General features: G+C 37.7%; 1 protein-coding gene and 1 pseudogene across 4 annotated transcripts in view; one reads left to right on the plus strand and one right to left on the minus strand.

Annotated features, from left to right (window-relative positions):
• Positions 1 to 14,595, plus strand: part of AXDND1 (axonemal dynein light chain domain containing 1) — a 91,461-nt gene that overhangs the window by 26,032 nt on the left and 50,834 nt on the right. The gene's annotated exons all lie outside the window — the stretch shown is intronic.
• Positions 718 to 1,361, minus strand: LOC131496434 (inosine triphosphate pyrophosphatase-like; annotated as a pseudogene).

Below are 14,595 nucleotides of genomic sequence, written 5' to 3' on the forward strand. Positions count from 1 at the left end.
ATTTTGGAGAGAGAGAGAGAAGAAAGTGAAGCAGGGGAGAGGGGCAGAAGAAGAGAGAGAATCTTAAGCAGGCTCCATGCTCAGCACAGAACCTGATGTGGGCTTCTATCCCATGACCATGAGATCATGACCTGCACTGAATCAAGAGTTAGATGCTTAACCAACTGAACCATCCACCCAGGGGCCCCTCATTTTGTATAGTTTCTACTGTTCTATCTTCAAGTTCACTAATCTTTTCTTCTAAAGTATCTAATCTGCTTTAAATCCCATCCAGTGATGTTTCCAACTCAGATATTGTAGTTTTCATCTCTGAAAGCTCAATTTGGGTCATTTCAAAAATATTTGTCATGTCTCTACTTAACATTGCAAACATACAAAATATAGTTATAGGTTTTTTTTTCCCCAAAGCCAATATATCTATTTTATAATGGAAGCGAGTACTTTCAGTATTTTTAGTTGCTGCATTTTAAAAACATCTAAAGCTGTTTGTGTGGTTCTTCCCAAACCCTCAATCCTGCCATGGGATCCCAGGCCAGGAGGCTATAGGAAGGACTATTGAATTTCTGAGTGCAAGAAAATGGTGTCCCTTGCCCAAAGTTTCTCCAAGCAGAGCCAACCGCTCCTCCAAACAGGGCTGATGAGGCTGTGTCAACACCCCTAGGAAGTGGTAATCCTGAAGGCAGTACTTGGAGGGGCGCCTGTCGGATGGGGGAGGTTTCAGGCTAGCCTTCCCCAGATCCCTAACCAGGGTGATCTTCACTGGCTACTGTAAGGATCGGGCTGTAAAAATATTTTTGTAGCTCAAGCAGGGACCAGAAGTAATGGGAGATGACTTTCTTCTCTTCTCAGCTTTGGGCATCTCTGCGTACGTCTGCTTGTATCCATCAGGCAGGGGTCCTAGCCAAAGTCCTATCAGCCTCAGAGCACCACCATCTGGCCCCAAGCTCTGGCCCCTGAACGGGCACACTGGCCTCCTGGGGTCCCTGATGCTGAGCAGAAATGTTCAGAGCACATGGGCAAAGTCTGTCCTGGAACCCAGCCAGGAGCTGGTTCAGACTTTTAGGCTTTAACTTTTCTGGAAACCACTGTATATAGGGGCCAGGGAGACCCCTGAAAGCGTTGAAGCACAGATTTGTGTCCTCCACCAGTGCAGGTGCCTGTACCTGTAGAGCCGTCTCCTGACGCTTCTATATGGAAATCTCATCAGGTCCACCCTGAGACTTTGGCAAGGCAATTTTCTGTGCCACCAAAGTGCATGAAAACTTACCTCCTAGTATCTGAATGACCTCTTCCAGCTTTGAATGTCCTTGTCTGTTAATTCTAACATTTATGCCAGTTCTGGGTGAGTTTTTTCTCCTCATAGGTGTGTTCTCTGCTTTCTTTGCATGCCTGGTAAATTTGATTGGATGGCAGACATTGTGAATTTTAGCTTATTGGATGCTGTGTATTTTTGCATTTCTAAAAATATTCTTGAACTTTGATTTGTGACATGATTAAGCTACTTGAAAACAGTTTGGTGCTTTTGGGCCTTTAGGCAGACCAGAACAGTGCTTAATTTATGGCTAATTGTTTGTAAATACTTTGGCAAGACTTTTCTTTGAATCCTAAGTTTTTCCAGACTGGCTGGTTAGAACCAGCACCATTTCTAGCAGTGTGTGAGTGCTGGGTGCTCTTACCTCCCAATCCTTTCAGATGGTTTCTTCCCCGGCCTCAGGTAGTTTCTTCACATTTATGATCTTTCCTGATCTTGATGATGATCCTGATCTTTCCTTAGCTGATTACTTGAGAAGGACCCTCTGCAGACCTCCAGAGGATCTCTCGGAATAGCTCTTTTCTCTCCAGTACCCTGTCCTCTGAACTTTTGCTGCTTTCCTCTCTCTAGGCTCCTAGCTCTCTCTCCTTAACTCACAGAGTCCACTGGGCTTCTCCAGCGTTCTCTCTCCTTGTGCTTTGGCCTGGAAACTTTCAAGTCTGCAACTTGGAGCAATCATAAGGCTTTATTTACTTCTAGTCTCTCACTGATTACTCGCTTTCATTGCCTTGTATTCAGTGTCTTGAAAATTGTTGTTTCACATGTATCTCGAAAATTGTTTTACATACTTTGCCTTTGTTGTTGTCGTCGTTGTCATTGAGGTTATTTCAGGCAGGAGAATAAATTTAGTTCCTCTGGATTTATTTTTATTTTTGTACCTATATCTATACCACAATCCTATGTATAGGTTAATATCCTTAATAAGTTTTAGAAAATTATCAGTGGTGATCTCTTTGGTAAATATCTGTTCTCCATTTTCTCTGTTTTCTCTTTTTGGAACTCTGATTAAATTTATATTAGACATTCTCATCTGTGCTTTTTGTCTCTTTATCTCTTTCTCATAATTTCCATCTCCTTGTCTCTGTACTATATTTTGGGTAGTTTTTTCAAAGATATTAATAAGCGCTTTAGCTGCATCTTTTCTGCTAAAACCCATCTTTTGAGTTTTATAATCAATAATTGTATTATCCACCTAAGAGTTCTGTTGTTTGTTTTTGTATCTGTCTCATCATATTTAATATTTTTTATTGCTCATTTATTTTCAGATTCAATCTTTCATTTCTCAAACATTTCATGGATGGTTTCATATTCTAAATGTCATATTTCTAATATATGAAACTATTAGTATCTAGAATTACTATTTGTTGTTTCTTCTGGGTCTCATTTATGATGGTTTATTTACGTATTTTGCGATATTTGCTTTTTAAAAATTTTTTTTTAACGTTTATTTATTTTTGAGACAGAGAGAGACAGAGCATGAAGCGGGGAGGGTCAGAGAGAGGGAGACACAGAATCCGAAACAGGCTCCAGGCTCTGAGCTGTCAGCACAGAGCCCGATGCGGGGCTCAAACTCACGGACCGTGAGATCATGACCTGAGCCAAAGTCGGACGCTTAACCGACCAAGCCACCCAGGCGCCCCGCGATATTTGCTTTTATAGCTAACATTTGGTTAATCTTAATCATGAAATCCTCAGAATGTAAATCATGGATGCTTCCTGAAGAGAGGATTTGTATTTTCTTCCTTCTGGAATCCTGACCGTATGTGATAGTCCAGTACTCAGGTCTCTTACTTTGAAGCCAGTCCAAGGCTTAGTGTCAGACCCAAAGTTGGTATTTTAAAAAATTTATTTATTTACTTTTAATTGAAGTGTAGTTGACATATAATATTATATCAGTGCCAGGTGTACAACATAGTGATTTGACATTATATACATTACAAAATACTCACCATGATAAGTCACCATACAAAAGTAATACAATACTTTTTACTGTATTCCCTGTGCTGTACTTTACAGCTTCATAACTTATTTATTTTATAACTGAGAGTTTGTACCTCTTAGTCCCCTTCAACTACTTTGCCCAGCCCTTTATCCCCTCTCCTCTGGCAACCACCAGTTCTCTGTACTTATAAGTATGCTTCTGTTTTGTTTTCTTTGTTTTGTTTTTGAGATTCCACATATAAGTGAAATCAAAATGGTGTTTGTTTTCTTTGTCTAACTTATGTCTCTTAGCACAATACCTTTAGGTCCATATCACAAATGGCGAGATTTTTTTTTTAATGACTGGCTAATATTCCATTGTTTATATATACAACCATTTTCTTATCCATTCATCTATTGATGGATACTTACGTTGCTTCCGTATCTTTGTTATTGTAAATAATGCTGCAATAAACACAGGAGTGCATTTATCTTTTCAAATGAGTTTTTTTTTTTAATATATTCTTCAGGTAAATACTCAGAAGTGGAATTACCGGATCACATGGTATTTTTATTTTTAATTTTTTGAGGAACCTCCGTACTATTTTCATAGTGCTGCACCAATTTACATTCTCACCAATAATTCATGAGGGTTCCTTTTCTTCCACATCCTCACCAACACTTGTTATTTTGGACCCCCCCTTTTTTTTTTTTAAGGTTTTATTTGTAAGTAATCTCTACACCCAATGGGGGTCTTGAACTCACAGTCCACAGATCAAGAGTCGTACACTCCACTGACTGAGCTAGGCAGGTGCTATTTTGGGTCTTTCTGATTCTAGCCATTGTGACAGGTATGAGGTGATACCTTATTGTGGTTTTGATGTGTATTTCCTTGATGATTAGTGATGTTGAACATCTTTTCACGTGCCCATTGGTCATCTGCATGTATTTTTGGAAAATTATCTATTCACGTCTTCTGCCTATTTTTAAATCACACTGTTTCATTGGTGTTAACTTATATGATTTCTTTATCTATTTTGGATATTAGCCCCTTATTGGATATATCACTTGCAAATATCTCCTTTTCAGTAGATTGCCTTTCGTTTTGTTGATGGTTTTCTTCGCTGTGCAAAAGCTTTTTATTTTGGTGTAGTCCCGCTTACTTATTTTTGCTTTTGTGTGGCCCTTTTCTGAAGAGAGGGGTCCAAAAAATATTGCTAAGACTGATGTCAGAGAGATTATGGCCGATGTTTTCTTTTAGAAGTTTTTTGGTTTCAGGGCCCACATTGAAGTCTTTATTCCCTTTTGAGTTTATTTTTGTGTATTATGTGATGTAAGAAAGTGGTCTAATTTCATTCCTTTCATTATGTTCGTCCAGTTTTCTCAATACCATTTATCAAAGAGATTGTCTTTTCCCTATGGTATAGTCTTGCCTCCTTTGTCATAGATTAATTGACTATATAAGTGTGGGTTTATTTCTGGCCCTCTGCTTTATTGCATTGATCTACGTGTCTGTTTTTGTGTGTGTACCACGCTGTTCTGACTACCAATGCGTTGTAGTATAGTTTGAAATCTGGGAGTGTGATACCTTCAGCTTTGTTCTGCTTTCTCAAGATTGGTTTGGCTCTTAGGGTTTTTAAGGTTCCATATGATTTTAGGATTATTTGCTCTAGTTCTGTGAAAATTGTTGTTAGCATTCTGATAGAGATTGCATTGAGTCTGTGGATTGCTTTGGGTAGCAAGGACATTTTAATGATACTAATTTTTCTGATCCATGAGTAGGGTATATCTTTTCATTTGTTTGTGTTATCTTTAATTTCTTACATCAATCTCTTATAGTTTTCAGAGTATAGGTCTTTCATCTCCTTGGTAAAATGTATTACTAGATATTTTATTATTTTTGGTGTGATTATAAAAGAGATTTTTTTTCCTTTTTTTAATTAAAAAATTGTTTTTGTTACTAAATGGGATTGTTTTCTTTTTTTTTCAGTTTATTCATTTTGAGAGAGAGATCGAGAGCGCAAGGGGAGGGGCAGAGAGAGAGAGGGAGAGAGAGAGAATCCTAAGCAGGCTCTGCTCTTGTCAGTGCAGAGCCGAACATGGGCTTGATCTCACAAACTGTGAGATCATGACCTGAGCTGAAATCAAGAGTCAGAGGCTTAACCGACTGAGCCACTCAGGCACCTCAGATGGGATTGTTTTCTTAATTTCTCTGTCTGTTAGTTTGTTATTAGTATATAGAAATGTAACATTTCTATATATTAATATTGTATCCTGCAAATTTACTGAATTCATTTATTAGTTCTAATAGTTTTTTGGGGAAGTCTTTAGGGTTTGCCATATATAATATTATGTCATATGCAAATAGTGACAGTTTTATTTCTTCCTTACCAATTTGAATTCCTTTTATTTTTGTTTCTTGTCTTATTGCTCTGGCTAGGACTTCTAGTACTATGTTGAATACAAGTGGTGAGAGTAAGTATCTTTGTGTTGTTACTGATGTTAGAGAAAATATTTCACCTTTTAACCATTGAGTATGTTAACTGTGAGTTTGTCATAGATAGGCTTTATTATATTGAGTTATGTTCCCTCTGTATCATTTTGTTGAGAGTTTTATCATGAATGGATGTTGAATTTATCAAATACTTTTTCTGCATCTATTGAGATGAGCATATGGTTTTTATCCTCTATTTTGTTAATGTGGTATATCCCACTGATTGATTTGTGGACATTGACTCATTCTTCCATCCCTAGAATAAATCCCACTTGATTGTGGTCACTGATTCTTTTAATGTGTTGTTGAACTTGGCTTGCTAATATTTTGTTGAGGATTTTGGCATCTATGTTCCTTAAGGATAATTGACTTCTAATTTTCTTTTTTTGTGATGTCTTTGGTCTTGCTATCAGGGTAATGCTGTCTTTAAGAAAACAATTCTTCCTTTTCTATTTTTTGGAATAGTTTGAGAATAGGTGTTAACTCTTCTTTAAATATTTGGTAGAATTCACCTTTGCAGCCATCTCATCCTGGCTTCTGTTGGTTTTGAGGTTTTTGTTTAGTGATTCAATTTAATTACTAATTTGTCTGCTTAGATTTTCTGTTTCTTCTTGATTCATTCTGCTAAGGTTGTATGTTTCTAGGAATTTATCCATTTCTTCTAGGTTGTTGGAATTTGTTGGTAAATAATTTTTCCTAGTAGTCTCTTGTAGTCCTTTGTATTTCTGTGGAGTCATTGTACCTTCTATTTCATTTCTGATTTTATTTATTTGAGTACTCTCTCTTCTTTTCTTGATGAGTCTGGCTAAAGGTGTATCAAGGTGTTATTTTCAGAGAAATGCCTTTTAAGTTCACTGATCTTTTTTTTTTTTCAGTTTATATTTTCTTTTTTTTTAATTAAAAAAAATTTTAAGGTTTATTTATTTTTTGAGAGAGAGAAAGAGAGAGAGAGAGAGAGAGAGAGAGAGAGACAGAGAGAGAGAGTGACAGAGTGCTAGCAGAGGAGGGGAAGAGAGAGAGGGAGACACAGAACCTGAAGCAGGCTCCAGGCTCCGAGCTGTCAGTACAGGGCCCGACATGGAGCTTGAACTCACGAACCGTGAGATCATGACCTGAGCCGAAGTCAGATGCTTAATCAACTGAGCCACCCAGGCACCCCATATTTTACTTATTTCTGCTCTCTGCTTATTTCTGCTCTCTTTAGTATTTCCTTCCCTCAACTAACTTTGGGCTTTATTCTTCTTTTTTCTAGTTCCTTTAGGTGTAAGATTAGATTATTTGATATTTTTCCTATTTCTTGAGGTAAGCTCGTATCACCATAAACTTCCCTCTTAGGACTGCTTTTGCTGTGTCCTATATATTTGTAAACAATGTGTTCCCATTTTTATTTACCTCAAGGTATTTTTTAATTTTCTGTTTGATTTCTTTGTTAACCCATTTTTTTCTTTTTAGTAGCATGTTGTTTAGCCTCTAGTTTCATACTGTTGTGATCAGAAAAGATGCTTGACATGATTTAAATCTTCTTAAATGTATTAAGACCTGTTTTATGGCCTGATATATGACCTATCTTGAAGTGTTTCAGATATACTTGAAAAAAATGCATTCTGCTGTTTTTGCATGAAATGTTCTCTATATATCTCTTGAGTCCATCTGATCTAATGTCATTCAAAGCCACTGTTTCCTTATTGATTTTCTGTCTGGGATGATCTATCCATTGATGTAAGTGGAGTATTAAAGTCCCCTACTATTTTTGTATTACATCAATTTCTCCCTTTATATCTGTTAATACTTACTTTATAAGTTAGATGCTTCTATATTGGGTGGATAGATATTTACAATTGCTATATCCTTTTGCTCCCTTTAGCATTATGTAATGCTGTTCTTTGTCCCTTGTTATGTTTTTTGTTCTGAAGTCTATTTTGTGTGATATAAATATTGCTACCCCAGCTTTTTTTTCATTTCCATTTGTATGGAATATCTTTTTCTATCCCTTCACTTTCAGTCTGTATATGTCTATATGTGAAGTGAATCTCTTGTAGGCAGCATATAGATGAATCTAGTTTTTTTGGTTTTGTTTAATCACTTAGTCACCTTACATCTTTTGATTGGAGCATTTAGTTCATTTACATTTAAAGTAATTATTGATATTTGTGCTTATTGCCATTTTGTTCATTGTTTTCTGGTTCTTTTTGTAGTTCTTCTCTGTTCCTTTCTTTTCTTGCTTTCTTGTGATTTGATGATTTTCTTTAGTGTTATTCTTGGATTTCTTTGTCTTTAAAATTTCTTGTGTATCTGTTACAAGTTTTTGGTTTGTGGTTACCATGAGGTTTATATAGAACACCCTATGTATTTAATAGTCTGTTTTATTTTATTTTATTTTCAAATTTTTATTTAAATTCTAGTTAGTTAACATATAGTGCAATCTTGGTTTCAGGAGTAGAATTCAGTGATTCATCACTTACATACAACAGCCAGTGCTCATCATAGCAAATGCCTTCCTTAGTACCCATCACTCATCTAGCCCATCCCCCACCCGCCTCCTGTTTGTTCCCTATTTTTGGAGAAGAGACTCTCATGGTTTGTTTCCCTCTCTCTTTCCCTGCTGCCCCATATGCTCATCTGTTTTGTTTCTTAAGTCCCACAAATGAGTGAAATCATATGGCATTTGTCTTATTTTGCTTAGCATAGTACATTCTAGCTCCATCCACGTCATCGCAAATGGCAAGATTTCATTCTTTTTTATGGCTAAGTAATATTCCATTGTGTATATATACTGCATCTTCTTTATTCATCCATCAGTTGATGGACATTTGGGCTCTCTCCCTAGTCTGGCTATTGTTGATATTGCTGCTGTAAACATCAAGGTGCATGTATCCCATTGAATCTATATGTTTGTATCCTTTGGGTACCCATTGAATCTATATGTTTGTATCCTTTGGGTAAATGCCTAGAGTGCAATTGCTGGATCATAGGGTAGTTCTATTTTTAACTTTTTGAGGAACCTCCATACTGTTTTCCAGAGTGGCTGCACCTGTTTTCATTCCCATCAATAGTGTAAGAGGGTTTCCCTTTCTCTGCATCCTTGCCAACACCTGTTGTTTCTTATGTTGTTAATTTTAACCATTCTGACAGGTGTGAGGTGGTATCTCATCTTGGTTTTGATTTCTATTTTTTGATGATACGTGATGTTGAGCAGCTTTTCATGTGTCTCATAGCTGTCTGGATGTCTTCTTTGGAAAAGTATCTATTCTTGTCTTCTGCCCATTTCTTCACTGGATTATGTGTTTTTTGGGTGTTGATTTTGGTAAGTTCTTTAGAGATTTTGGATACTAACCCTTCATCTGATATGTCATTTGCAAATATCTTCTCACATTCTGTCAGTTGACTTTTAGTTTTGTTGATTGTTTCCTTCACTGTACAGAAGATTTTTGTCTTGATGAGGTCCCAATAGTTCATTTTTGCTTTTGTTTTCCTTGCCTCTGGAGACATGTCTAGTAAGAAATTGCTATGGCTGAGGTCAAAGAGGTTGCTGCCTGTGTTCTCCTTTAGGATTTTGATGGTTTCCTGTCTCACATTTCGGTCTTTTATCCATTTTGAGTTTATTTTTGTGTGTGGTATAAGAAAGTGGTCCATGGGGCACCTGGGTGGCTCAGTCAGTTAAGCATCTAATTCTTGGTTTCTGCTCAGGTCATGATCTCATGGTTTCATGAGTTCGAGCTTCGCATTGGGTTTTACACTAACAGTGCAGAGACTGCTTGGGATTCTCCCCCTCTCTTTGCCCCTCCCTCACTTATGTTTCTCTGTCTCTCTCAAAACCAATAAATAAACTAAAAAAAAAGGAGGCCCAGTTTCATTCTTCTGCATGATGCTGTCCAGCTTTCCCAACACTATTTGTTGAAGAGACTGTCTTTTTCCATTGGATATTCTTTCCTGCTTTGTCAAAGATTACTTGACCATATAGTTGCAGGTCCATTTCTGGGTTTTCTATTCTTTTCCATTTATTTATTTATTTATTTATTTATTTATTTATTAATTATAAATTTTTATTTATTTATTTTTTCTGCTCCACTCTCTTCTGTCCATTGATCTATGTGTCTGTTTTTGTGCCAGTACCCTAGTGTCTTGATGACTGCTGCTTTATAATATAGCTTGAAATCTGGAATTGTGATGCCTCTAGTTTTGTTTTTCTTTTTCAAAATTGCTTTGGCTCTTTGGGGTCTTTTCTAGTTCCATACAAGTTTTAGGATTGTTTGTTGTAACTCTGTGGGAAATGCTGGCGATATTTTGTTGGGGATTGCATTAAATGTGTAGATCACTTTGGGTAGCATAGACATTTTAACAGTGTTTGTTCTTCCAATCCATGAACATGGAATGCTTTTCCATTTCTTTGTGTCCTCTTCAATTCTTTTCGTAAGCCTTCTATAGTTTTTAGAGTGTAGACCTTTACCTCTTTGTTTAGGTTTATTCCTAGGTATCTAATTGTTTTTGGTGCAATCGTAAATAGGATCGCTTCTTTGATTTCTTCTGCTGCTGCTTCATTATTGGTATATAGAAATGTAATAGATTTCTGTATGTTTATTTCATATCCTGCGACTTCAGCAATTTTTTGGTGGTATCTTTCGGGTTTTCTTCAGAGTATCAAGAAGTCTGCAAATAGTGAAAGTTTGACTTCTTCCTTGCTGATTTGGAGGCCTTTTATTTCTTTTTGTTGTGTGATTGCTGAGGCTAAGACTTCTAGTACTATTTAACAGTCTATTTTAATTTGATGTTTAAGTTTAAATACCCTCTAAAAGTAGTAAATTTTACTCCCCACACAGCATTTTATGTACTTAACATATTTTACATCTTTTTATTTTATGTGTCCCTTAGCTAATTATTGTAGATATACTTGGTTTACTGCTTTTGTATTTTAACCTTTATACTACTTTGTAAGTGATTGATCTATTACCTTTATTACATGTTTGCTTTTACCAGTGAATTTTTTTGTTTCGTAAGTTTCTTCTACTGGTGACCTTTCCTTTTCTGCTTAAAGAAGTTCCTTTAACATTTCTTGTTAAGGCCAGGTTAGTGGTGATTAACTCCTTTAACTCTTGTTTGCCTGGGAAACTCAGTTCAATCTGAGTGAACTCCTTTAATTCTGAGTGATAGCCTTGCTGGGTAGAGTATCCTTGGTTGTTGGTTTTTTCCTTTCAGCACTTAGAATATATCATGTCATTCTCTTCTGGCTTGCAAAGTTTCTGCTGAAAAATCAGATGATACTCTTATATGTGTTTTCTTGTACATAACCACTTACTTTTCTCTTGCTATTTTTTTAAACTAGTTTGCTTTCTCTTTTTTTTTAGATTTATTTTTATTTATTTATTTTAGAGAGAGAGAGAACACAACTGGGGGAAAGGAAAATAAGGAGAGAGAATCTTTTTTTTTTTTATGTTTATTTTTATTTATTTTGAGAGAGAGATAGAGAGCAAACAGGGGAGGGGCAAAGAGAGAGGGAGACAGAATCCCAAGCAGGCTCTGCACTGTCAGCACAGAGCCTGATATGGGGCTCAAACTCACAAACTGTGAGATCATGACCTGAGTCAAAGTTAAGAGTCAGACGCTCAACTGACTGAGCCACCCAGGTACCCCTTCTCTTGCTATTTTTAATATTATCTCTTTATTTTTAGTTTTTGGAATTAAAATGCCATTAGGCATTAATATGTGCCTTGATGTGAACATCTTTGGGTTCATCTTGTTTGGGGCTGTCTGTGTTTCCTGGACCTGGATGTTTGTTTCCTTTTTCAGATTAGGGAAAATTTCAACTATTATTTATTCAAATAAATTTTCTACCCCTTTCTTTCTCTCTTTTCCTTCTGAGACCCTATAATATGAATGGTTGTGTACTCAATGTTGCTCTGGTAGTCCATTACCCTATCCTCATTTAAAAAATTCTTTTCTCTTTTTGCTGTTCAGCTTAGATGATTTTCACTACTTTGTCTCTAGATCATTGACCCATTCTGTATCCTCTAATCTTTTTTTTTTTCTTTTTTGCATCCTCTAATCTGCTATTGATTCCCGTTAGTGTATTTTTCATTTCAGTTATTGTATTCTTCAGCTCTTATTGGTTCTTTCTTACATTTTCTATCTCTTTATTGAAATTCTTACTAAGTTCATCTACTCTTCTCTCAAGTTTGGTCAGTATCTTTATTATCATTACTTTGAACTCTTTATCGGGTAGGTTGCTTATCTCTGTTTCATTTAGTTCTTTTTCTGAGGTTTTGTCTTATTCTTTTATTTGGAACATATTCCTCTGTCTCATTATTTTGTCTAACTTTCTGTGTTTGCTTGTATGTGTTAAGTAGGTCAGCTGTGTCTCCTGGCCTTGAAGAAGTGTCTTTGTGGGGCCCAGTAGCACATGGGGCCTGCTGGTCTCCCAAACCACATGATCCAGGGATGACCCTTGTGTGGACTATGTGTACCTTCTTGTTGTGATTGGGCCACGACTGCTGTGGGTGCACTGGTAGGTGGGGCTGGTCCCTGGCACGGCCAGCTCTGAGGCCCAGTTGGACTATTGTAGACATGGCGATGGGTGGGACTGGCTCTCCCTGGAGAAGGAGTCACTTTAAAGGAATGTCTGTGCTGGCTGAGGCTAGCTGCTGGGTGTGACAGAACAGTAGTTGTTTAGGAAGACACTTGTCAGGGTAAGCAGGTTGGGCAGGGTGGATCTGGAAGGGGATGCTGGGATGGGTTCAGTGGTGCTAACAAGGTAGATGGAGGGTGCCAGAGCCAGCATCCCCCAGTGTCAGGCCATCTCACCTGAAGGAGTGGGGAAAAAGGGTGCTTTCCAGCACTTCTCTTCCTGGAGAAATTTCTTACAGACCCTTGTCCCTCTATCATATACCCTAAAATTTGTCAATAAATCTTTACTACATTCTAGGTGCTTTTCAAACTGCTGCCTTTGTGTTGGATCCTAGAATGAGTGATATAATGTGGCAGCCCTTTAAGAACAGAGTCTCAGTTCCTATAACCCTCTAGCTCTTCCAGAGTTAAACCCTGCTGATTTTCAAAGCCAGATGTTATAGGGGTTCATTTTGCCAGTGCAGATCCCAGGGCAGGAGTTGCCCAGTGTGGGGCTTGAAGCCCTTGCTCTTCGGTGAGGGGACTTATCACACTTGTGATATCCCGCCTGCCTGTGGGGCTCTGTACCAGGGTTAGTGCCTGATGGCATCTTTGTCCCTCCCACCTGTTTATTTTAATTTTATTTATTTATTTATTTATTTATTTATTTATTTATTTATTTAATTTGTTTCTATTTATTTATTTTAGAGAGGGGGGGAGGGGAGAGAGAGAAAACAAGCAGGGGAGGGGCGGAGAGAAAGAGAGGGAGACACAGAATCTGAAGCAGGCTCCAGGCTCCAAGCTGTGAATGCAGAGCCCAATGTGGGGCTGGAACCCATGAACCATGAGATCATGACTTGATCATGATCAAGCACCCCTGTGTGACTTTTTATTTATATCTTGAGCTGTGAAAGTTCTGTTCTGCTGCCTTTCTGGTCTTTCTCAGAGTAGGGTTGCACTGTATGCAGTTGCAGCCTTGGTATGTCTATGGGAGGATGTGAGTTCAGAATCTTCCTACTCTGCCATCTTACCCTCTTCACGCAGTGTTGTTATTTTTACTGGGGCAACCGTGACTTTGGGTTTGCCTAGTGAATACTCATTACCATCTCCCACTCCATTCTTAGCTTATTTTGTTTATTGTTTTTCTTTGTTGCCCCTCGAGATTTCTATTTTTTCCTGCAAACCCAATAATGCTTCAGAAAGTATGCTATGTCATGGATGTAGTTGTAATAAGAAGACCCTTCAGGGGTGACTGGGTGGCTCAGTCAGTTAAGTGTTTGACTCTTGATTTCGGCTCAGGTTATGATCTTATGATGGTTCATAGGATTGAGCCCTGTGTTGGGTTCTGTATTGACAGTATAGAGTCTGCTTTGGATTCTCTCTCTCCTTCTCTCTCTGTCCCTTCCCCTCTCATGTGCTCTGTCTCAAAATAAATAAACTTTTTTTTTTTTTTTAAAGCAGACCTTTCAGACTATTTGGTCCCTCTATTTCAGGAGGAGAAGTCTTAAAGAAGGTGTTTTTTTTTTTAATTTTTAAAAATGTTTTTATTTATTTTTGAGAGAGAGAGAGAGAGAGAGAGAGAGAGAGAGAGAGAGAGAGAGACAGAACTAGTGAGGGATGGGCAGAGAGAGACACACACACAGAATCTGAAGCAGGCTCCAGGCTCTGAGTTCTCAGAACAGAGCTTGATGCAGGGCTCGAACTCACAAATTGTGAGATCATGACCTGAGCTGAAGTTGGATGCTTAACCGACTGAGCCACCCAAGCACCCCAAGAAGGTGGTTTTTAAAATAGACACTTCCCTATGTGTGAACTGCATAAGGGTTTAAGCAAAGGCTGCATAATTCTTTCTGTTATGGGTGAGAGATTAAATGACCATTCCAACTGAAATATATAACTCAGTGGTCTCAGGCTTAGGATATAACACCTAGGTCACTTTTTTTTTTTCTTTCAATATATGAAGTTTATTGTCAAATTGGTTTCCATACAACACCCAGTGCTCATCCCAAAAGGTGCCCTCCTCCATCACCCACCCTCCCCGCCCTCCTACCCCCCATCAACCCTCAGTTTGTTCTCAGTTTTTAACAGTCTCTTATGCTTTGGCTCTCTTCCACTCTAACCTTTTTTTTTTTTTTTTTCCCTTCCCCTCTCCCATGGGTTTCTGTTAAGTTTCTTAGGATCCACATAAGAGTGAAACCATATGGTATCTGTCTTTCTCTGTATGGCTTATTTCACTTAGCATCACACTCTCCAGTTCCATCCATGTTGAAAC

This window comes from Neofelis nebulosa, chromosome 15 (assembly GCF_028018385.1).
Source record: "Neofelis nebulosa isolate mNeoNeb1 chromosome 15, mNeoNeb1.pri, whole genome shotgun sequence".
NCBI classification, from domain to species: domain Eukaryota; kingdom Metazoa; phylum Chordata; class Mammalia; order Carnivora; family Felidae; genus Neofelis; species Neofelis nebulosa.